Raw genomic sequence first — 26,139 nt, forward strand, 5'->3', positions numbered from 1 at the left:
GAATTTTACAGGTTCCCCTCAAACATTTCATAGTACATTCCACAGCTACTTTACAACACAAATTCTGCATTCAATTTTTGCTATTAGAGTCTCTTACTTGCATGTTAAGATCCTAGAGCGACTAGAGAATTTTAAGGGTTTTCTCAAAAACAATGTCCTTTGAAAGGTTTGACAAAAATACTCTTTAGCAGAATCATTTTTTAGCCTTAGATTTTATTAAAAACAGGAAGAGCTCTAATGAGTACAAAGATCATAAAACTTCATCGTACTGCTTGAGAACGTACACTAAAATCAATTCCTCGGTTTTATTGTCCATTCCACTTTCATATGAATTGGCCATCACACATTTGGAAGTGCTAAGCATAGAACAGAAATTTCATCTGCTTTTCATTACTCATACAAAAAATCCAAAAATAGAGTTATAACATAACCAAACTCTACGATCTCTCGTGATTTGTGCCTCCACCCTTGACTCATTGGAAACACTTCATCTCAATTCCCACAAAACTTGTTGATTCAGGACAAATGATCATTAAAACTTCATTTACTGACTCCTACTTTCATCCACACAACCTTTTTGTCTCCAAACAATTTTACCTCTAATGAATGCACTTGTCGAACAAATCACGCAAGCAGATCTGTATTCAGATCAACAATTCATGCAATCTCTACTTGGTGTGCACACTCAGATCTATTAGATTGAGCCAATAGTGAACCTCCGCCCAGATATTAAGAGCTTCCCAACCAAATTTGTACCATACCTTTGAGGATATGATGCCAAGCCCCTTCGAAATCTATTTCACAAAAGCATCAACTACTAACAATCCACAACCTTTGGCCAATTTGACATCCTTAGCCAGCACAAGGCATTGCTCTACCAACAGGAAGTTCAAGATTAGCATTGTGGTAGATTTGAGCCTATCCTTGTAATTTAGTGGGCAGATTGATTCAACTATGAGTTTGGACATCTAGATCTGCAAACTTCGAGTGGATCCAAGCCCAATCTCAGACGCTTTTGATTCAGACCTATGCATGCAACGGATTCCCTTATTTGCTTTACAACTGAGTGATGATCGATATCTGGTTCTTAGTATTTCCTCCAGTTGAGATCATGGAACACTGTTACCATAAAGAGAAATTTTCGTTTCCAGAGTGTAGTTCCAGATAAGACAAAGATATATATGTTCTAATGTATAAACCTAGACTTAGCAATATGTAATTTTTGCCGAAGTGAATTATCGTTTTCCTTGTTTGATGTCAATCTTGTATATATATAAACACTCTATGCCCCCGAGGAATGATGAGAGAGATTCTTTATACCTACGTTCTTAAGTGAAGGATCATATTTTATGGGACATGTCCTTTCAAACCGGCTTAGTCGTCCCCCTTGTTCACTACTAACCATAAAAAATGGTTGTGTCTCCTCTCGATATCTTTCAAGATGCGATGAGGCTTGTGTCGGTTGCTAGTCCCACTTAATCAAACTATCTAGGAAAGACCGAGGGTGATACAATTGAGTGATTGCTTGCATTGAGTCCAACACGCCTTCTTCTAAATCGCTTTGTGCATGCTGACGTCAAAATCAATGGGCTGTACCGATTTATTTCTTAGATGCAATCCTCCAAATAGATAAACACTTGCCAACGTGTACAGGTTGTCATTCTATTATCAACTACTTGTTACCATTATAGTTTCGTAAAGATAGATTGATTAGACTTACTACTCCTCCGTCTCTATTCTTCAAGCATGATAACTTTATTTTCTTTGTAGAATTGGGTTTGATGTTCATGCAAATGGCCCAATTATTATTTAATACATTATTATAATTTATATGTCTATTATTATTATTATTTATATTTCAATTTCAGAATATGTCAATTATTGTTTATTATTTCATATTATTTATATGTCAATTTCAAAACATGTTATTTATGTTATTAGTCACTGCCTTTGTAAAAAGGCAGCGAACTAATGTTTTCTTTTAGCCCCCCCTCTATTTAATTATTATGGCAAAGCATGCACATATTCTAAAGTTTGAGTGCTAATATTTAAAAAGTCTATTTACCAAATGAGAATTCTAAGTTTTCTATTGGCGAGGCCCTATTTTTCTAGGGTTTTTGTGATTTTTTGAGAATTAATGAGGCATAAACAAATGTCTGCGATTAATAAATATGAGGCATAAACAGCTGTCCACGATTAATAAATGAGGCATAAACACGTCCATGATTAATACTCATTTATGACGTTTCAAGGAGGAGGAAGTCGGTGAGTAAGAATGCGTGTAGTAAATATGATGGTTTAAGCATCAACAACGCCATTGTATGCATGTTTAAAAAATACTGGATTGTATTTCAGTTTCCACATTGCTCTATAATAGGTGTTAAAGTTGTGGAGTTAAAGCGAATGACATCAGGTATGTAGCTATCTTTCCTTCTAGTCAAAGATATAGTTGTATTTGTTTCTTGTGAATAAGAAATGATTCAGAGCAATCCATTCATGAGAAATAAGTTTAAGCGATGGTATTTTTGCACATTTTTTTATAATTGAAATTTGTACCATGGGCAATATAGATGATTTCCTCTAAACTTTGATGCCCTATGTGGAGAATCTCGCAACTATCTAGTTGAAGATGACGTCATTGTGTCTCGTGGCCATATCTACCTCAACATGTTCATGTCCCTCTGTTCATGTTGAATATCTATTCTCACAATAAATTTGTAGTCATTGCAATATGTGGCCTCTTCCTTTGCTTGAAGACATTGAAGACCCTCTAACACTAAAAGTACTTTGATCGGAAAGGATTTGCTATGTGCCTATTCTTCTAAAATTGAAGCTGCATAAGCATCTGAAGCGCTTTTGGTGGTCGGTTGTTTTCTTAAACGCTTGGTACAGAAACGGATCTGCTATTTGAAGGTCCCAGGTTTGACTCCCAGCTGCCCCGTGGAAAACAACTAAGGGTGCATGGAAAAAAAATAGTAGTAGTTTACAGCAAACAATTATGCCGCTTTGCAAGTTTGTTTTATTGTTTTCAAATCTGAAGGAATTTTCAATATTGGCTGCTTTGAATTGTTCAGATATTGAACGAGAGCAACATTTAATTTAAAGCATAAGGGATCTTCAGTCAAAACTTACTGAAATCACAGCCAGCAAAGCTTCATCAAGATAAGTTTTTATTTTACATTCTCTTATGAAGCTCAAATATTCAAAATAGAGCACTCCTTTATTTAAACTCATTAATTAATTTGCATATTCTACTGAATTTAGGTAACTTTGAATTATTATACTCTGGTGTTAGCACTTACTAGTATTTAGTTTAAAGCATACGGTCAGGACAAAAACCACATTCTGATTTATGCTGAAATGTCTACAAGTGATCTATTTTTTCCACATTATAATATGATTGCATGCTGCTAACAAAGTTTTGAATAACAATTTTGTACATCTAATTAAATTTAAAAATACATTGCTAAGAACATTAGCTTTACCTTTCATATCTAGACTCCCAATCAAATCTGTGTACATACAATATACATACTCAACCGAATTCATTATATATGTGATCTATTCGGAAAATACTGAACTGTTTTCATGACAACGAATTTATGCATACAAATGACAGGTACAGACTGAACATTAGGACTGACATAAGGCAGAGAAAGTGATGTTCTTTGAGGTAAAGCACATTGCATACTACTCTTTATACTATAATGTCCCCGTTATAAAATAAATAATAATTTAATCTTTGTAACGGGCTGATTAATTTATTTATCTTGGACCCATTTTTATTTTGTTTTCGTAGTTTGCGTCACCGTCGGCTAACTTTGTACACCCTCACAAAACTTTTCCTGACGGGTATTTAAGCACGGCTCGTAGGTAGTTTGTAGGCATGTTTTTGGATTAGATCTCTCTGTACTGCGGATTCCTGCTGGAGTTCAGCATTGTTCGCCATTTCGAAAGTGAAAGACTTCCCTATTTGGCTTGCACGGTTTCGGTGGGATTCAACCCTCACCCTATTCCGTTGGTGTTCATTTTCAGTGTGTATCTGGCAAATTGGAGTGCTCTCATTATTTGCAAATACTTAGCTACTGGTGAATGTTTTTTCCATGCTTGTACGGGGATTCATTGGTGTTCCAAATCTACTGTGTTTACCATTGATTTAATAATATTTTGCATTGTGTGTATGTGCAACATTGTGATTTCAATCACCATCTGTGTGATTCCATGCTGCGTCCTCCTATCGTTTCGTACTGACTTCCTCACCCTTCCATCCCTTCTTGTACGGCTCTGAATTTCCATTTTGAGTCAGCGCACTATCTCATGATCTCATAGTACAGCTACATTGAGCCTCCGTACGGCTTCCCTGCTACTCACAACTTTCCATACGAACTCTCCCTTGCCAGGCAATATCACTGTGCGGTAGTATACTATACAACTATTTCTATGGCTCCTCCATTTCACCGTACAAACTTCTTAGTCCAACACGGCCCTCCACATTCTCGTACAGCTTTCTTCCACTATACGGGTACCCAGTCATACGGCCAACATTTAGTCCATAGCACACGCAGTAACATACACTGTATGGCTTTGAGTCTGTCCTCCGTACAACCATCATGCTCTCACACAATTGTACAGCCATCAAGCCTCTCTCCACAACCCTACGGCCTGTTCAGTTCCTGTCACCTGCAATTTGGGACATTCTCCAGACAGCAAGACATGGGTACATTAGATAAACTTTGCAGATATTATTAGTATACTTTCTATTTCACTTTCTTTTGCAAAATACGATTTCTGTACTTGTATGACCGTACTGACTTCACTAAATTCAGTATATATGTGATCTATTTAGAAAATACTCAACTGTTTTCATGACAACGATTTTATGCATACAAATGACAGGTAGAGACTTGGGTGGGTCAGCATTAGGACTGACAGAAGATAGAGAAAGCAATCTTTTCTCAAGTAAAGCGCAATGCATATTACAGAAGAAACAAGATCACTTCCCAAGATTACTTCCCTTAGAAGATCACTACAGCCTATGTCCTCAATTGCGAAATACATAATATGAAATATTCTTAACCTTTAGCTATTATGTCATTTTTTCTATTCTCCGAATGTAAGAATCGGTAACAGTTACGAACTAATTTATTTATGTATGTGTTTCCTTTCTAGGGGGGAGGTTAAAAGTAAATACAATACTCTATACAAAATACTATCTTGTTTAGGTATGTGTAGCTCTAGATCATAGCTTCCACTTATCTTTACTTTGTAACATTCAATTTACACAATGGTTGCAACAAATGAAGATTAGCATTCTTGAGCCTTTGCTCTTTTAAAAAATAGTTATTGTGGTTGTCTTACTTTATATAACTGTTGTCATTCTAATATATACAATACTAATAACATTGATTTCTTCTACACTCACAAGTCCACTGCAAATGGGATTGCATAATAGCTATAGCAATCCACGTCATTAGAATGTAGTGGCATTCAAACTAAACCATCCACATCACTATAGGCCACATCATTGAGCACATCTCAAAATATGCAGCTCACAAGAAGAACATTACACCATGTACCAATTCCAAATTATCTACGATGTGTGAAACAAATAATACGTGATAATCAAAATGCACCAAAAATTGACAGAAACCAAAAAGAGCAATCACCATGTTCTTCAAGACAAAGTGAGGCACTTTGATTACGCTCAACAACAACAACACATATTACTGTATCAGAAACAACCTCAAGAGCAACACAATAATCTCATGCTAAAACCAGGCGTTCATTGCATTCAATAAAAATTGTGATACACAACAATAGAAATCAAGTTGTCGTTGAACAAAACCAAAACCAACAAAACCCTCACAATTGTCCAAGACATACCAACTTAAACATGCATTTGCATCAATCTCAAAAACGAAAATGTGAACACTTGTCAGCACACAGACAAATCTCAAAATCAATCAAAACGTATGAACACATTATAAATAACACACCAATACACTCGTGCACCATTTGTGAAATGTTGCACTTCCGTACAAACACACAAATAATTTACAAAACATTTCTTCATGCTTTCAACTCTCTTCTAATAGCACATCAACGAAAGAGAATTGAAATTGGACAATTGGTATGTATCCAATGCTTCAAATCTGCTATATTTGGCAAAGTCCCTTCGTTTGTTGTGCCTCGGAGAATAGAAAGAAAGAAACACATTGATTCATGCGTACACTAGCCTCACTAAAGGAAAGGCTTGTGTCATTGCGAATCGCCTTTGCATAAATAAGGCAACTAGGTTACAAGAGGTCACAATGTGGTCTTAATAGAACTATCATTAATGTGTCTGTAGTCTGTAGATATTGATAAAATACGAGTATTGCTTTGAGAGGTAGACAACAATAGAACAATTGCAATAAGATTAAAGCGAAAACTAGAGTATGGAAATGCATATGCCCAAGGCAATTTATGACCCTTTTGCATAATGAATGCATTATCAGCTCTAGCGATGACAGCCCTGTACATTAGAGAGAACATAGTCATAATTGAGGAGTGGGAGACCATTCTACGAGAAAAAAATAAGAAATGCAAGTGCTCAATAGTATGGAAATCAAGGATTGTAACGACAATGACGACCTAAGTAAAGAACCAGTATTAGTATCCCTTATCCATTGGTTCAACAACACAAACTCAATTAGAGATCTTGACACAACTATAATTGAAATTGCTCCATCTGAAGGTATCAGACCTCTTAGAATATTCTAAGATCCAAACTCAGAAGAAATGAACTTCCCAACACTCTTTTACGGTTATCCAAGGCCAAATCATATGCTCGCAAATTTCTCATTCCAAAAAATAGCAAAATGGGAGCTTATGCATATGGACAATGATTTTGCTACACACATTACAAACATTTTCTTCAAAGCAATTGAGCTTACAATTCAACAAATCTCATCCATTGCATGGGTATGCATAAGAAAAGTTGAGCTAAAAGGTAAAAAGTTACTAGTAAAAGATGTTCGAACCCCTACCAACATTGAACAAATATTAAGAACACCAATTGGTTTTAGGTCATTCAAAACTATTCGTACATCTCCTAATTACCTTGACAACACAAGGAAAAACATATTTGTGATGATAAGGCAATTAGGGTTTCCAACATTCTTCGCCACACTAACAAGTAATGAACATTTGTGGACGCTGCTAGTCAAAGCTTTAGACTACATCTATGCTCACCATAACTCTAAAGACAGTGAAACTATATAAGATAAAAATTTAGACTACCAAATAAGGTAGAATCTAGTGCTATGGACTCGCTACTTCAATCATTGACTTAATGCATTTTGTAGAATGATGGTGAGAAATACAGAGTTGTTTGGCAAAGTGGTGGACTACTTTTTTGTCACATAATTCCAAAATAGAGGAAATGAACATGTGGACTTCATGCTTTGGATTCAAGATGCACCAGTATATGGAAAATGCAGAAATGAAGAAATCGAGAACTTTGTCGACCAATATATATCTTCTAATTCTAGCTTGCTGGATGAGAACCTTGCCAAAATACAAACACACCATCACACAAGAAGCTGCAAGAAATATGAGACATCAACTTGTCGCTTCAACTTTCCTATGCTTCCAATGAGAAAAAAAACTATCATAGAGCCTTTACTAACACCAGATACAAGAATGAAAGAGAAAACGAGAGAGCTCTTCAGACAATTAGAGCATAAACAGTACTCATCAAATGTTACATTTGACCAGCTCCTCAATGAATTCCACCTCACCGAAACCAATTACATCCTAATGCTATGCGTGACATTAAGAAGAAGAGTCTTACTGCTAAAAAGAGACCCAATTGACATTTGGACAAATGCATTTGCAAGGAAAATGCCAGCACTATAGTATGCAAACACTGATACACAATTTATATTGGACGCCTACATTGCTGCATCTTACTGTTGCTCTTATATGGCAAAGCAATATATAACGACGACATTACCATTTCAACAATTGCGCAAGCAAACAACAACTTATGACAATAAAAACCAATTCATACGCAAACTTGGAAATGCACTACTCAACTACTAGCAAATGTCTAGCCTTCAAGCAGTTCAAATTGCATTATCATTAGCATTGCGAAGATCATCAAGAAAAACAATGTTCATCAACATTGCACCATCAAACACTAGAGTCATCATGCTTAAAAGTCCAAAACTATTAGCTTAAAGAAGACGACAACTCTGAGGACATCATGTATGCTTCTGTGATAGAAAAATACACATCAAGACCAAGCACATTAGAGAATTGATCACTTGTTGAGTGCACTGCATTCTACTACAACAAATTAACTAATTTCCAAAAAAGATGAAAAGCACAAATTATACGCTTTGTTAAATACAACCCACACATATACTATGAAAACTACTGTCGAGAGAAACTTATGTTTTATGTACCTTTTTGAGTAAATGAGCAAACCTTGCTATCAGAACACAACACATGGGTTGATGCCTTCAATCCAAGAAAACTACAAATAAAAAATATTGAAAAAATGTTCAATGCACAAATTGACTCCACATGGGGTAGCATAGATGATGCTGTAGAGGAGGTACATAGCAACGAAAATCCAACAATGATATTCGACTGTCACCTACAACTCAACAATGAATCTACAATGTAAGAACAATACGACATTGATAATGATCTAATGCACGATAAAAAACCCACTACCACAAGACAAGTCTTATTAAGACAAATTTTAAAGACGAAAATTAATTATCGTCTTAATATACTCTTTTATTTTAATTGTATTTACTTTAATAACTTTTATTTTGTATTTTTCGTTGACAGGAAAGTAATTTCATCCAAGGTATAAGCTGGCCGATATTGAAAAGTTGAAAACCTAGCCTTGGAATTCTTCGCTTTGTTGCATCTGCGCACTTCCCACAACAAGTATTATGAAAAGGGACAGGGGATGGAATGACTCCTCCCAGCTAGTCACTTGTCAATTCAGGTTCAAAATATTCATTTATGTTTAAGAATGTAAATAATAAGGTTTATTTTGGTTCTCACGTTCCCTCACAAAAGAATGGTTGAAGCCTCAAGGTTTCGCCTTCTTATGTGCCCTTGTAATTCAAATCACAAGATCTACTCTTATTTAAGCCGAACACAATTTTGTTTTTCATCTACAAGCCGATTTGAAAATTGTAGAGGCCAATCATGTATATAGTCCGATTAAATATGCAAATGCCAACGCTTTCAATGAAACCTTAACACCATTTTCTAGGTTCTTGCTAAAAATAGATTTTCAATAGGCTTTGCTTAGCTTTACCAGGGAGAGATGACATAAATGGCGTCAATGGGGACTTTAGTAAGTGCTTTGCAGTGGCAGTAAGTGCTTTGCAATGGCCGCAGGTCAGATTATTAGGTACTCTGCCATTGAGATTAGGGCATGCATGATTTCCAATAGTCATTATTTTTCTTTACAGAAATCCCACTTTCTTCAATTGAGTAGTAGATGTTGGGCACTTAGAGATATGCATCTCTGAGTCTTCTGTGCATTTTAAGCTCTTAAATCGTGTTTTTAAAAATAATTTGCTAGCTTACACAAAATCCAAGGCTATCAAAAATGGGGTTTTCGCTATTGATGAAATTAGTTCCAAGGTTTTACTGATGACCATTTATAATTTGGCTATGTGCAGGTTGTCGCATAATTTGGCCCTTTGAATGTGTTCTAATTTTTGTAGGTTTTTGCACAGGCTTAAAATCAAAGCATAAAATCTTCAACAAATCTATGCATGTTTGCTTCTATTTGTATTTTGTAGCGCTTGAAACAGTCTAGTTAAATAAAAATGCATATTTTACTCCTAGTTTTTCATTCACTGTTGGGACCTTTGCTACTCTTCTTATCCACAGTATTAGAAACTTCAAATTATATTTCTTAGGATGAAGTAGTGAGGTAGATAACCATCTCTCTACAATATTTTAGTTCGATCATTCTTGAAAAATCAAGTCTTTTATTATTGTACATGTAATATTTTTTTCCACATGCCAATGTTTTTGTTTCAGAAAACCTAAAGTGAATTAAAGAAGTATACGATTTTTTTCAATTTGACATTTGTACAAGCTTTGAATATTGGGTGAAACAATAGTCTATGGCTACTTGACTGGGTACTCTCATTAAAATATCACATCCATAAAAAAAAATATCTTCATGATTTATCTTTGCATCTTAAAAGCTTGGTGTTTGTAATGCAATCATCAAAGTGTCACAGTGGATTGTAGACAAGTGGAATGTTAAGTATCTATTGGTTTGTGCTCTGTGATTCGAGAGGGATTTCCAGAAATTTTATCAGAACTAGAAGTCTAAAACAAGTGGCCAGCCATGCCCAGAAATATTATCTCAGGAAAAGCAGTCTACCAAGAAGAAAATGTCAATCAAGCCTCTTTGATATGTTCCCAAATGCTTAAACTGTATAAATTTGTCATTTCCATGATTTAATTGAGAGATTCCAAAAGATTTTGCTCTGTAAAGTGTCAATTTTTATTTTTTTTCCTCAATTTTTTTTCATTTTGCAAGCTTCTCTGTGCATGAGGATTCACTGGGAAACCCACAAGAATCATCCCAAAATTTCTATGGGGATTTAGATTTATTAGCAGTAGTTCCAAATTTATCTCTTATCCACTTCAACTTTTTTCTAGATTTCCTTTATTAGCATGGATACATTTAGTTCTTCTTTGTGGTTTATAAGGGACTGAAACTTTCAAGAGGAAAACATGGCTCTAATACTAATGCTATACAGTCCTTCATATATATAATCCAAACTATTCTTTCTCTTGGGTGTAGAGTTCTTGGTTGACTGACTGCTTTATTTTTGTTCAAAGGTTTACTTTTTGATTTTTGATTTTGGTTGAATGGCAAAGGAGTTCTAAGTAGGAAGTGTTCTCATTGTAGGCTGTAATATCCCCATTATAAAATAGTTTATTAATCAAGCCTTTATTAATGGGCCGATTGATTTAAAATATCTCGGACCCATTTTAGTTTTGTTTCCGTTGGCTATCTTTGTACACCCTCAGAAAGTTTCCCGATGAGTATTTAAGCACAGCTTGTAGGTATGCAATTCTAATTATTTCTTTGTACTGTGAATTCCTGTTAGAGTTATGGATTTCTTCGCCATTTCGGAAGTGAAAGATCTTCCCTATTTGGCTTGTGTGGTTTTAGTGGGACTTAACCCTCACCCTATTTCGTTGTTGCATGTAATACTTTGCTCAGATCTGGCAAATCTGAGCAGCCATCTCTTGAAAAATATTAATTGAAGGTTATTCATGTTCAAATCTCCATTCTTGTTTGGCATTATTTGATAAATTCAGGGTTAATAATTTAAGGTACCAGGCTAAACCATTTTCCCTCCGTACCAATCAGTACAATTTTTATTTGGAACATTGCTCACCGTACAACCCACCCACACAACCGTACGACCCTTCTTATTCCCACCATATGACCTCCATATAGTCATCGTATGGTCTTCATTATTGTTGCAACTATACCTCTATACCACACTGCCATAACCCCACCATACGGCCAGCTTGGCCCACCGTATTACCATTCTCATCACCGTCCTACCACCACCGTACATCATCCCACCTCCCGTCGTTGTACAACCTTCACCTTGTACTGTACAGACTCATCCGTACTACCCTGCGACATCTCTCCCCTCTCCACTGTACGATCTACTTTCAACATAGCCCCTCCATTGTACGAACCCCATTTTGAAGCACACATACGGCCATTTGTACCTAACAATTCGCTCATTGTGTTTAAACACTACACTGCTAGCACAGAATGTTACGTAGGCATTATGGAAACAATTCAATAACATGTTCTAGAATAGTGAAATTGTTTGGCGTAAAGTTCACTACAATGGATGGGAATATGCAGATGAGAAATAGTTTTAGGACAAGGGACCTTATTCAATAATTTGGGTTTAGCAGGATCTAGAGCAACTGGAGATGAAGGGTATTTTTCTGATGAAGGGTATATGTCTGATGAAAGGTACTTGTCTTCTAAATCCTAGGTGTTTTTGTGCTAAAAATTTGCAGCCTTTATTCTAACTGTACAGATATATCATTATATGAGGTTTTGATATCTTTACAATATAAATTCCTCAGAGATAGGTTAGGTTGATTGAATTGTGATATAAATAGTCTGATTGACAGAGATGACTATTATCTTCTGAAGTTAGGAGACTTGTTCATTATATTATCTTACATATCTTGATTGAATGATAATTTTAGATAGTATGATTGCCAAAAATGATTAAATTATCTTTTGAAGTTGGCAAGACTTGTTCATAATATTATCTTACAACAACTATTGCCAGAAAAAGAAGAATGTTCATCATCTCTTCACTCAATTTTAATTTCTCTTCTAGGACCTTTATTTTCAATGGGAGGAATAAAAAAGTTCCAAGAATTTCTGGGTGTTTTTTACAGGGGTGCCATGGAGTGAGGAGGAGCTTTTTGGCTGAACTAGAAAAGCTTGGGAAGGGTGATTGGAGAGGGATAACTAGAAATCTTGTTACAACTAGAACTCCAACACAAGTGGCCACCCAAAACTTCGATCAAGCCTGTTTGATATGTGAGCACGTGCTCAAAATGTATAAATCTCTCTTTTCCATAACTTAATCGAGATTCCTAAAGATTTTACTTTATAAAGTACCAATTTTGTTTTGTTTCCTCTTCTTTTTCAGATTACAAGCTTCTTTGTGAATGAGGATTCACGGGAAAACCCACAAGAATCTTCCTAAAATTTATATGGGGATCTAGATTTATCAGTGACATTTCCAAATTTATCCCTCTCCATATCTAAGGATATACAAAGTATGGCTAAATAAGGAGGAGATATGTATAGTCGAATGCCTTATTTAAGATATCAATTGGAGTGGCTTGAGGTTTTACGTATCTGCATCACGATTGTTTCTCTTCATAATATATTTCACAATGTTAAGTTGAGCAATATAATACTAGATGTAGTTGAGGATTTACATGTATCATATTTTTGTCTTGTGAAACTCAGAGGAAGATAATGAATCCCATGTGACCAGTATAGTAGCAGGCACTTTTGGATGCTTGGCTCCAAGTATGAATTCTCTTACTTATGTAGGGTTTAAGTAATTCAACACTATTATTTATTCACAACACCTATCTTTCATGAGTAATGATTCACAATAATCTTAGGAGATTCTAATATACCTTGGTTCCTCTATGTGTGAAATAATAGAATACCTTCAAAGCAGGTGAGTGATAGAAAAATCTGAAGTATATGGTTCTGGAGTTGTTCTCCTAGAGTTTCTCTACGAGAAATAGCCAACATATCTATCATTTATTTCCCAAGGCTTGAATGTAGTTGAATGGGTGAGTCTTTTCTTTCTTGGTTCATTACAAAGGTGCTCAATCAACACAATATCACAGTTGTGTCAAACTATTAATATAGTTTGTCTTTATTATTATGGAGTTCAACATTGAAATTAAATCAGTTAGAGGGAATATAGTTGTCCCATAAGAAGTTATAGTAATCACAATGCACTAAATAAGAGGAAAACAAGCCCCGCTTCTTTGATTATTATAACTTCATAACGAGAATAATTAATATAATAAAATAAGATTTTATCAATGTTTAAACCTCAGAATTTTGGATGATGAATGATATTCTTAATTGGTTATTTGCAATCCTTTTCTTGTTCGGAAAAAATAAATATATGATTAATTAATGTCCAAAAAATCTATATGAAAAATTTGTTGGCAAGTCAGAGATTTTTATGGCTAGTGATAAAACAAAGAAGAAACTCATGTGACAACTCTCTATATGAAAATGAAATATTCTAAGGTTATATAGAAGCTATAGTTTTTAATTTTTAAAATGTTCTTAGTGCCTAAAAATCCCATTTTAATGATGCTCATGAGCTTGTGCAACTTTGTGTTCGCTGCCCAAGTGGAAAAACTGTTATTATTTGGAGTTATATACAATTTTTTCTTGATGTATTTTCAGTTTAGACAAGAAATGGTTCAATTCACAAGCTTTAGATATTGACATTGTTGACATACTATGTATTTTTACTCTTTGATTTGAAGATTGATGTTGTGCCTGAAGGAATCCGCATGAAATCAGAACTTCAGTTCCACTGCACACTCACCATGATTTCAGTTTTCAAATAGTTTAGGATTGAATGATTGATGCACTGATATGAGGAGTTTTTCTCTAGTTTAGAAATCAGTCTTCCATCATGATTCCATCACCATCATAGGATTTTTTAGTCTCCATAAAATAAGAAATAGTTTTTGGAGTAGTTTTAATGTTTAAACTATTGTAAGAAGCAGCCATCTATTTGTTTTGCCTTTGTAGGTTTCTCCAGCAGTTTTTTCTTCTTTTGCATATATTATGTAATAAATAAAGAGTATTGTAATACCTTTTCTTGATCACCAAAAGCTGCAATAATAGTTCTGTATTTTATTAGCTTTTAAAACAGAGTATCCTCTGTTCTATTCAGCATTCAGATCTACTTATTTTTGTTCCTATTTTATTCCTTTTTGGTTGCTGCTCTGTAGTTTCAACATGATTGTGGTTCTGAAGGCATTAAATAAATTGTATAGTCTGAAGTTTTTCTGAAAATATTATGCATCTTCCATGAATTTCTGTCACTCAAGACATATTTAAATGAGTTTTTTGGTGCATAAAAAGCTAAGTTCCTGTAACTCGCTACCCAAGTAGACAAAATGTCACTATAAATGGAGGTGCAGAAAAAATTGTGACTGAAATTTTATTTTTTTACATCTTTTCTTTTGTGGGAGCTTCTATACCGCTTACTCTTTTGGTTTGGCTCAGCTAATTGTTCACATCGTGGAAACTCTTATTCCTTTTTTTAAAGATAGGCGTGATTTGGATTCAATGGTGTCTTGAATTAATTGTTGCAAAGAGCCCAATATTTATAAGAATTTATTACCTTGATCTGTTAATAGCTTATTTCACCTTAGGGAAAACATTTTTCTCTACATACAACGTAGTTTGAACAAAATATTTTTGTCCTATTATGGGTGTATTGTGTAGAGACTAGCTGATATTGTCAAGTGCCAAAAATGTGTGCCTTCTGGTTTCCGTATACCTCAGTTGAATGCTTATATTATATTATGTTTGAGATGATGGACTCTGGCCAAATGAATGGGCTCTATGACAAACTCTGGAATTTATTACATGGGGATTTGTTAGAACACCTAAAATAGGGTGAGCTTAGTATATTTTCAAACCTTAGATGCCAATATTATTGTAGAGGTTAATGTATTGTGTTTGATTTTTTGTTTTATATTAGGCATTCTAGATTTGTTCCTTGTCAACATTGTGCAGGTTTCACTGTGAAGAGAAGCTTCTTTTTGCACAGGTTGCCTTTTGGATGTTCTAAAACTATTATGTTTTTTCTTTCTTTTATCAACTAGATTACCATGTTCTATGCTCATCATATCTCTTTAATGCAAGTGAAATAAGAGAATTTCCACTGCAAGCTTGGCATACATTTTTTTCTGTTACCACTTGTTCACAAATTATGACATTCTTGTTAAAATGTGTTAGTTTGATGTGTTCTATGTCGGCCAGGATCTTTGATGTATGCAAATCCTTCAACAACTGCCTAGAATTTGTTTTTAAGCACCACAAATCAGAGAGCTTATTCACTAGGTATGCTAACTTAATTTAATACTCACGTTATTTCTAATAGTGTATGCTTTGGCATAGTGTCTGTCCTACAATGCTGTTCATTCTTGTGCATAGTGTTCTACATAGAATTTTTTTAGATTGTGGAGATTTAAAATAATTTTACCCTTTGTAACTTGATTTTGAAGCCTTTTTCTATTATTAATGATTAATGTAAGCCCATTTTGTGGTGTAGGTTTACAAAAAATTAAAATCCTAGTGCCATGATACCACCCAATAGTTTGATATTTCACAGAACTTAAATTTGTTTGCATGGTATTCATTTGGATCAACATAAGGTTATTTATGTTGTTTCTTCTAGACATTCATCTATCTACCAGCCAATACGATTGCTTGCATCCTATTTTTAAATTAAATTGAATTAATCTTTAGATAATGGTCTACGTCTAGCCAATGGGAGCTCTGATATTATCTTATTAGTTCTGATTGTAGTGTAAAATGCAACCACTGCCCAAATGAAATGAAAGAAGTTATTGATCTTAACTTAACTACATATTCATCATGGTTCTAATATTTTTTCATACTCATTGATTATATTCCGTTGTCTAATTCATGTGGAATTTGGTAGTTTACTTTGTGCAATTCAATTTGAGAATCACACTGTTACTCTATTTCATTTGGAAATTAGCAGCTTCCATTTCTTAAAATCACTCTAGAGACCTCATATGCATTTCAAGGATAACAACATGCACATTGGGAATCAGCTAATTATGTGTCACTCTCTCTTATACCCTAGGCATACATAACACATCCAAGAAGACTCTTCCTTCAAAGTTTTCTATGATATACTTACAAGAGCCAAGTTCACCCCCATCATGTTACAGCAGTCATGGGCTCTAGTGTCCCTATGCATACACTACTTCACCATATGTTGCTTTTATGGGATATTAAACTGTTATTTCTCTTGGCTAGGAAAGTGATTTATCTGATCAGAGACATATACCCTTGATTTCAAGGCCCTCAAATAGCTGTGATAGAACATTTTGTGAAAATTTCTCCTCTCTAAGACTTATTAATTTTTTAAAAATCCTAATGAATACAAAAAAATTAAATGATACAATCTTTTTCTCCTCCATGTTGTTGCTTACAGTGCAAGGATGACTGACAGCTTTGGCAGACATTATCTGTAGTAGGTATGGAATTAACTCCTACTAAATTGCATTTTGTGATGATATATTTTATTTGACTTTGTTATACCTGAAAGTCAATCTCATGTTAGTATATTTTCTGCAATTAGTATATTTCTTATATTCGGCAACTTTGTGTCAAAATGTAAAGCATATGGAAAAGCTGTGAAATCCTCTATAAAGGTCACAATTTTTTGTAGCCTTAAATTTACATATGTAGCATTGGTTGATTTTCACCAGTTCACCACTGGGCAATGAAGTTCTTACTTCGCTTGCATTAAAGAGATGCAAAAAATTCTTAGTTCTGGATCACCATATTCTATGCATAGGGCATTGAAGATCTTAGTTCCATCTTAAAATTCTCCGTTGTCACCATGTTCTATGCATAGTTCTACATTACTAATAGTCCTATTATCAAGAAATTCATCAAGTTGATATGTTACTTGTATGAATAAATATTATTTGTGCTTATTGTTATTACCTAATACAAGCAATGGGAGCACGGGAATTTCTTAGATGGCTGGGTCATACAGAAGAAGCTTGGTGCAATATTAACCTTAATTATTTTGGGCTTGTGTTTCACATAACAAATAAATCCAATTAGGAATCATTGTAGAAGCGGTGATATAACATTTGAAAAATTAGGTAGCTCATTACAAGACTCGAATAATCTTCATGTAATGACACCTAAAATTTCGTCACAATAGCCTTCGAAGAGAGTGTCATATCCAAATCCGTCTTCATAGGATCATTTGATGGTTGGACGAACTTCCAGCTCTAGTTTTTTATAAAAGGTAATCTGACCTCTTTAATTTTGTCGTGCCCAAAATTATAGGGCAAAACACAACTATTTTTTTTTTTTTTTTGTTACATAACTTAGAAGTTCTCATAAAGGATTATTCATTATTAACTCGATTATCTCTAATTACAAGTTCGGGGTATGCTACAATTATGAAAGTATAAGTTATAGTGACAAATGATCTATCGAAGGAAATGGAGTATATCAGGTGAACATTTATCCTAAACATTTATAATACCAACCCCTAGGTACTCTTTTTACTCAAATACGAGTTATAAAATATGCTCAATAGTTAATGTCTATCTCGCCTTATTTAACTTGGACCTACTCTCTAGGAGGTCTTATGAAACATACACTTTTGGGGATTCACTCAATTCATAGGTTATGTAAAATTGGGTGGATTTATCTTAAGTTGGACATATAGTTTTAGTATTTGTTACATGAGGATGTGTCTCCCTTACATATTCATATATATATTTACATCGTACTACATAGGGTCCAGTATATAAAAATTCAATAATACTTGTTACTTGTTCTTGTTGAGTGCCATATAATATGTTTACGTTCATCTTATAAATCACTAACAAGTTAATCAGAATAGTTCAAAACCTCTAATGAAACTTACATAATACATCAATTTATATATATATGTCAATTATCCCATAATGACTATTCCTTATTAAATATGTAGTATTAATCATTAATTATTTATTTTCCAAACTACTATTTGTATGACCATTCACCGATCCTTAATCAATGATTAATTTTTCAATAATCCTAACACCAAAACTAACTAGGCATACATGCCCCTAATAAGCTTTGCTTACTGATGAGGAATACTCCGCTAGCTTCATTGATATTAATCAACATGCAAACCCTAACTTTACTCAACTTCTTTTTGTGTGACTTCCTAATTGGATGGCTGCCTAAATCTAGGAATTATAGTTTCATGTTATGCATTATTATGTATCATCAAATTTGATTTACCTATTAATTAAAATTTTCTTTTCCCGCGTCCTAACTAACATATTACTTCCAATGTCATATTGTACCTTTACCTATAAATCATATTACACATTACCTATAGTGTGTTACGTTTATTGGTCATAGTTTAGAAGAGATTAATTATCATGACTTAACAACATACATATATTGAAATGATATATATATATATATATATATTAATTAACACAACAATTATTAATTATTTATACTAATTTTAAACATTACTACCTTTTTAATTATTACTAAATTTTATTACAAGTTTTAATTATATATCTAACTACAATCTTAATTATTAATAAATTTATCATGAATTTTTAATTATAATCTAACTACAATTTAGTTTCTTTCATCATCTAATACATCCCCACAAAAATTGTCTTACTAACCACCCCACCATTTTAACTATATGTTATAACACCTAGGTAACCTTCTCCCCAACAACCTAAGATGTGGCTAATCCCTAGTTCCAAACATCCCATAACAACTTTCCACTTTTTTTCTTAACTACATATGGTTCCCATCATAATTTAATTACCTATCCCCTAATTACTATCACTACTCTTGCACCATAAAACATAATTTAAATAGATCACTAAATAACTTACCCATTCCTCCTTCAAAACAAGCGCCAAATATAATTTCTACCAATGAATAACTATCTTATCTAATCACCAATCTAACTCCCTTAACCCAATCTATTAACTTTCTAGTTTAATCACCTATTCCTTAACTTTCTAACCTTCCCATCTACTCACTACCACATATGATCTTGCCCCTAAACATTAATAAAGGATCCCATTTAATTTAAAATACACTCTTGACATATAACATAAAAATAATCAACATGCAAACTCTAATTTTACTCAACTTCTTTCTACGTGACTTCTTGATTGGATGACCACCTAAATCTAGGAATTATAATTTCATGTTATGCATCATTATGTATCATCAAAATTGATTTACCTATTAATTAATATTTTCTTTTCCTGTGTCCTAACTAACATATTACTTCCAATGTCATATTGTACCTTTACCTATAAATCATATTACACATTACTTATAGTGTGTTACGTTTATTGGTCATAGTTTGCGAAGAGATTAATTATCATGACTTAACAACATACATATATTGAAATGATATATATATTAATTAACACAACAATTATTAATTATTTATACTAATTTTAAACATTACTACCTTTTTAATTATTACTAAATTTTATTACAAGTTTTAATTATATATCTAACTACAATCTTAATTATTAATAAATTTATCATAAATTTTTAATTATAATCTAACTACAATTTAGTTTCGTTCATCATCTAATACATCCCCACAAAAATTGTCTTACTAACCACCCCACCATTTTAACTATATGTTATAGCACCTAGGTAACCTTCTCCCCAACAACCTAAGACGTGGCTAATCCCTAGTTCCAAACATCCCTAATAACAACTTCCCACTTTTTTTCTTAACTACATATGGTTCCCATCATAATTTAATTACCTATCCCCTAATTACTATCACTACTCTTGCACCATAAAACATAATTTAAATAGATCACTAAATAACTTACCCATTCCTCCTTCAAAATAGGCACCAAATATAATTTCTACCGATGAATAACTATCTTATCTAATCACCAATTTAACTCCCTTCACCCGATCTATTAACTTCCTAATTTAATCACCTTTTCCTTAACTTTCTAACCTTCCCATCTACTCACTACCACATATGATCTTGCCCCTAAACATTAATAAAGGATCCCATTTAATTTAAAATACACTCTTGACATATAACATAAAAATAATCAACATGCAAACCCTAACTTTACTCAACTTCTTTCTACGTGACTTCCTAATTGGATGACTGCCTAAATCTAGGAATTATAATTTCATGTTATGCATCATTATATATCAGCAAAATTGATTTACCTATTAATTAATATTTTCTTTTCCCACGTCCTAACTAACATATTACTTCCAATGTCATATTGTACCTTTACCTATAAATCTTATTACACATTACTTATACTGTGTTACGTTTATTGGTCATAGTTTGCGAAGAGATTAATTATCATGACTTAACATATATTGAAATGATATATATATATATATATATTAACACATCAATTATTAATTATTTATACTAATTTAAAACATTACTACCTTTTTAATTATTAATAAATTTATCATGAATTTTTAATTATAATCTAACTACAATTTAGTTTCTTTCATCATCTAATACATCCCCACAAAAATTGTCTTACTAACCACCCCACCATTTTAACTATATGTTATAACACCTAGGTAACCTTCTCCCCAACAACTTAAGACATGGCTATTCCCTAGTTCCAAACATCCCTAATAACAACTTTCCACTTTTTTTCTTAACTACATATGGTTCCCATCATAATTTAATTACCTATCCCCTAATTACTAACTATCACTACTCTTGCACCATAAAACATAATTTAAATAGATCACTAAATAACTTACCCATTCCTCCTTCAAAACAGGCGCCAAATATAATTTCTACCAATCACTAAATAATTTACCCATTCCTCCTTCCTTCACTCTGCCAAACAAAAAGCCGACTCTTTCCTTTAGGTCGACTCCTAGATTTATAATGAAATAATGGGGCTGAAGAAGAAAGTGGAAACCTTGCAACATAACCAGGAGGCTGACCGGGCTATTATTCAACACATGGAGGTGCAAATGGGAGATATCCCAAAAAAACTTAAGGATTATGAGCAAAATCTTAGAATGCTCATCAAGGAAAGTGGAACAAAATGGGAGTAGGTAACCTCAAGCATCTGTGCAGTTGTGACGACATTGGGCAAAAGAGCAAATGAAGGAACCATATCTTCGAAGGGCCCTAGCAAGAGGACAAGACAAAGTTCGAGGAAGAAAGCTTTGATTGTTGCTGCTTCTTCGACTGCTAACTCCATCCAAGACACGGCTAAGATTGGCAAGGAGGCAATTAAGATGATTACGGAACTGCAATAGTTTCCTAGGTCTTCTTTTCTGGTTGGGTTCCTATTCAGGTCCTGTTTGCTGGTTGTTACTTCTGGTTCCTATGTTTGGTCCTGTTTTCTGGCTTTTAGTTTTTAAACTGTACTGATGGTTCCAAGTCCTTGTAAAACCTAGGTACTTTATTTGGACTTTGTTATTGGTTTTAGGTCCCTGTAAAACCTGATTTTGGTACTGCTTCTAGTAGTTATAAGGACTCTTTCCTGATGGATAGCTTGTTTTTTCCTTTTTTGAGGATGTGAAAGGGTTTCGGGGTCCCTTCAAAACCTGTTTTTACCGTAGTCTAAAATTATCTTATCTATTCACCAATCTATCTCCCTTAACCCGATCTATTAACTTCTTAATTTAATCACCTATTCCTTAACTTTCTAACCTTCCCATCTACTCACTACCACATATGATCTTGCCCCTAAACATTAATAAAGGATCCCATTTAATTTAAAATACACTCTTGACATATAACATAAAAATAAAAACAATTTACTACTAACTACTACTAAATTAATTCAAAAATATTATTAACACCCTCCATAAAAAAATTAGCATAATCCTAAAATCTTTTAACTAACCTTCCCACTTCCCTTGAGCCACCTAAGACTTTACCCTTTTTCCAAGCATAAGACATGTCAAATACTCCTCTAACCGCTAACACATGTCATTTTACAACTGACCCTAAACATTAACACTAAAACAAAGAAGACCTTATTACCTTAACTAGGTGCCTAACCTCATTGACATGATATCCCTTTTCTTTCTTGACCCCCTAACGGCTACCCCAAGGAACCATTTCCATCTCTTGCACTAGGAACGAGGTGTCACCTTTTTACTCTTCCCCAAAGGTAAAGTCGACTAGGGAGTATCTCTGACTTATGTTAGGTTATGATCCCTATGCATACACGCTTAGAAGGAAGTGTAGACATTTTCAAAACAAGGGACATCCTTTTTAACCACTAAATCCAAGGTAGTCCTTTTTTTAAGTCTTATTCCAAGTAGGAGAAACCTTGGCGAGCGGTCTTGACTTCATGTCAGTGAGTAGTCCCCTTTTTAAAACTTGTCACATGTGCCAATATGAATGAAGGCGCTTAGACTTGGGAGATTTGTTGCTTTTTTAATATATATATATATATTTGACCCTTTATAAACTTTATTCACTCCTAGGAAGATGAGCGCCTAGTTAAGTTGGGGGGGGAACAAGTTTTGTCTAGGGCTCGTTTTTTTGGGGTTTCTCTATTTGTTTATTAGTGTGTTTAATTTACTTTTACTATTTATTTTACTTTATTTTTTTTGTACTACACTTTGATTAGTACATATGTATAGATGTCTCATTCAGAAGTCTTGTGACATTGTAAAAGACTTAGGAGTCCTAGTGTTAGTCAATTTATATTATAACCCCTATATCTTTAGGTTCCTATTAGGAGCATCAAGTATATTCTCTTATATTTTATTCGTCTGTAATCTTGGGAAGGAATTAATTTCCTTCCCCATACATTTTCCAGAGAATAAAAGTGAATCTACAGGAAGTTTTCTCCCTAAGTTTGATACATTTCTCCTCTTTTTTTTTCTTGGTGATCATATATTGATGAGTTGCCAATGTTCTGATTTGACTACTCTACTAATTTTACTTTGCAAGTTTATTATTACTAAAGTATGTATCACATCTAAGGATCTAATGGAACTTAAAAACAAATGAATCATTCTCCATGGCTTTGAAATAAACTATCAAATATAACACTTCCCTTTCATTGTACCTAAAACATGATACATGATCTTACTTTTCAATCACCTATGTTTTCAAATTGAACCAATCATATCAATAAGGATTTACAACAACTCATGAAATGTTTTTAACAATTGATTTATAGACCTACATAAAAGGAATGTCTCATCACTTAACTTCTCCATATTACATAAAGATACACAATGTGAAACTTACAATGAATATTTCCTTGCAAGTAAGATATATGCAATTTCTCAATCTTTCCTTCCACAATTTTCAAACAATAACTAGTGATAAACCAATCCCTTTTTACATTACAAATGAAATAACAATGGAGACTTGATATCACAACACACTTAAAATGACATGGAACATTGGTCTCTCTTTACACACTTGAATTTTTTTTCAACTTTGTCGAGGGTGAAACCCTAATATCTTCAAGACATCCATCTTCACAAAACCTGCATACACACACAAACTAGGAACCAAGGAAGCTCACCTCCCATCCTAGGCTTCTTTGAAGCCACCCACCGAGCAGGGGAAACAAGACCCAAACGAGATACACATGCACCACTTGCCAATACATGAAACATATCACATAACACAAACAATCCCTCCCATGGCTTGCACATTTGATTCACCATTGGAACCATCATAGGGTGAAGGTGTGCTTTCAAGAAGGAGACTTGCCACATCATCACATATTTGCAATAAATAATTTTCATGCCCTTTCGAGGCTTTCACAAATCAACAATTTCATGCCCTTTCAGGGCTTTCACAAATATCCTCCAACATACTACCATTAACTATAGCATCCTTGAATAGCCATACTCTATAATCTTCCTTTCTACGCCATCATTTCCCTTATCACCCTCAAAGTAAGTCCAAGGTTCTCAACTACATTTCAAGCCCAACTATGCCCTTCACCCTGGACTTCTCTTCCCTTCCCAAAGGGTGAGTGAAGCCCTCACACCCATAACAACACTTGACATTCAAATCAAAACCAAAAGGATCAAGAAGGAAAAACCAAGAAAATTACATGAACACAATACACATTCTCACCATCACAACGCAATGTTAAAATCTACAATACCAAGATTCACTATACAATACATGATCCCACAAAACAATTACTCCATACTTGCAGATTCATTATGCTATGCTAAAAGAAAGAACATGGTTTTGCATCACCAACCTTGGTCCAAGCTAAAGGCAATGATAGTTGTTGTAGAGCTCCCTTAATCTCCCTCCAAAGCCTAACTGTCTCTAAACTTAGAGAGTGGGTGAACACCCCACTAGTTTGTCCAAGACTCTAATAAGGCCTTCTCACTAACTTTTTTAGGAAAGATACTAAGCCACTCCCTCTTACAAACTTGTCTCCTCTAAATTTGCTATATTTGACTTAGTGGGAAACATGGAAGAGAACACATGTGACAACTCAAATTTCGAATCGGTGGGAGAATGCATGGGTAAAGGGACCCCTAGGCTGTCTAGTCAACATCATGATCAAAATTAGGGTCCTAACATGTTATACTATCATATGGGTGGCTCATTTTCACAAAAAAGGCACTTTGGGACCACCTATAGACCCCTCAAAACCCTAGTCAAATCCAAATTCGAATTTCCTTTGATTGTGACCCACCCTACCCTTTGTCAAGTGGTTTTACTTACTTATTAGCAAGGTGATTAGTTTTAGGGTAAAATGTCACCTTGACCAAAACCCTAGATGACATGTCATTGTACACAAAATTCACAAGTGTCAAGTGACACATAAAAGCTCATTCCACATCACCATGGCATTACCCTAATGTACTCTTATGATTCAACATTTCCACATACAAGCAAACTTACATTTATGAAGCAAAATATTTTCACAATGAGGCTTTTGAATCTTCCAAAGATTCGTCTTGGTTAAACTATATTCACATAGGTTTCGATTTTGTTTTCTCCCAAAATTTCCATGGTTCCCCCTTCCTGCACATTAAACTCGATCATCAATAGTCCAAGGAGGTCATATAAATATATATCATAAATGCATATATTTTCAAATGTTACATAATCTTATTAACATAATTCAATTAAATTTCCTTTCCTAATCATTTCAAATAAATCATTCAAAATGTCAAAACATCAAGATCTGCATATCATAAACCATCGTAATCGAATCAACATTTATCTGCATATCACATTAAATCATAAATCATCATTATCAAGTTAACATTTATCTGCATATCACATTAAATCATAAACCATCATAATCAAATCAACATTTACCTGCATATCATATTAAGTCATAAATCATCGTAATCATCATATCATAATCTAATTCTATCATGTCATAAAGCTGCATCCTTATGTGTTCGATCATTCCATTCACAATATTAGGTTCATAGTACATATCATAGATGCAGAACACTACTGTAAATGTCAAAATCAATAGATACAATAAGCCATTGTCCTTCTAAGTCTCGAATACTGTCAAAATATCCAAATCCCAAATATCAAAATGCAAGTAACATGCCCCCACTTAAACATTACATTACAAGCTTTTCTGCAAATTCAGCTTCTATCAAAGCAATTGAAAACAAATCAACATTTACCTGCATATCATATTAAGTCATAAATCATCGTAATCATCATATCATAATCTAATTCTATCATGTCATAAAGCTGCATCCTTATGTGTTCGATCATTCCATTCACA

At 33.9% G+C, this 26,139-nt stretch overlaps 1 long non-coding RNA gene across 2 annotated transcripts in view; it reads left to right on the top strand.

Annotated features, from left to right (window-relative positions):
• The first annotated feature begins 3,605 nt into the window (after window positions 1-3,605).
• LOC149542904 (uncharacterized) overlaps window positions 3,606-26,139 on the top strand; it is a 29,483-nt gene continuing 6,949 nt past the window's right edge. Inside the window, exons 1-3 of one of the 2 annotated variants that reach the window (XR_016355556.1) lie at window positions 3,606-3,673; window positions 15,638-15,718; window positions 16,845-16,887. This is a non-coding gene — a long non-coding RNA (uncharacterized LOC149542904). Of the gene's footprint in view, window positions 3,674-15,017; window positions 15,719-16,844; window positions 16,888-26,139 lie in introns of those variants that run through there. The other variant, XR_016355555.1, reaches the window with a different exon arrangement.

This window comes from Cupressus sempervirens, chromosome 8, assembly GCF_028749045.1.
Source record: "Cupressus sempervirens isolate cs-2001-9-10 chromosome 8, ASM2874904v1, whole genome shotgun sequence".
Taxonomy (NCBI): Eukaryota; Viridiplantae; Streptophyta; class Pinopsida; order Cupressales; family Cupressaceae; genus Cupressus; species Cupressus sempervirens.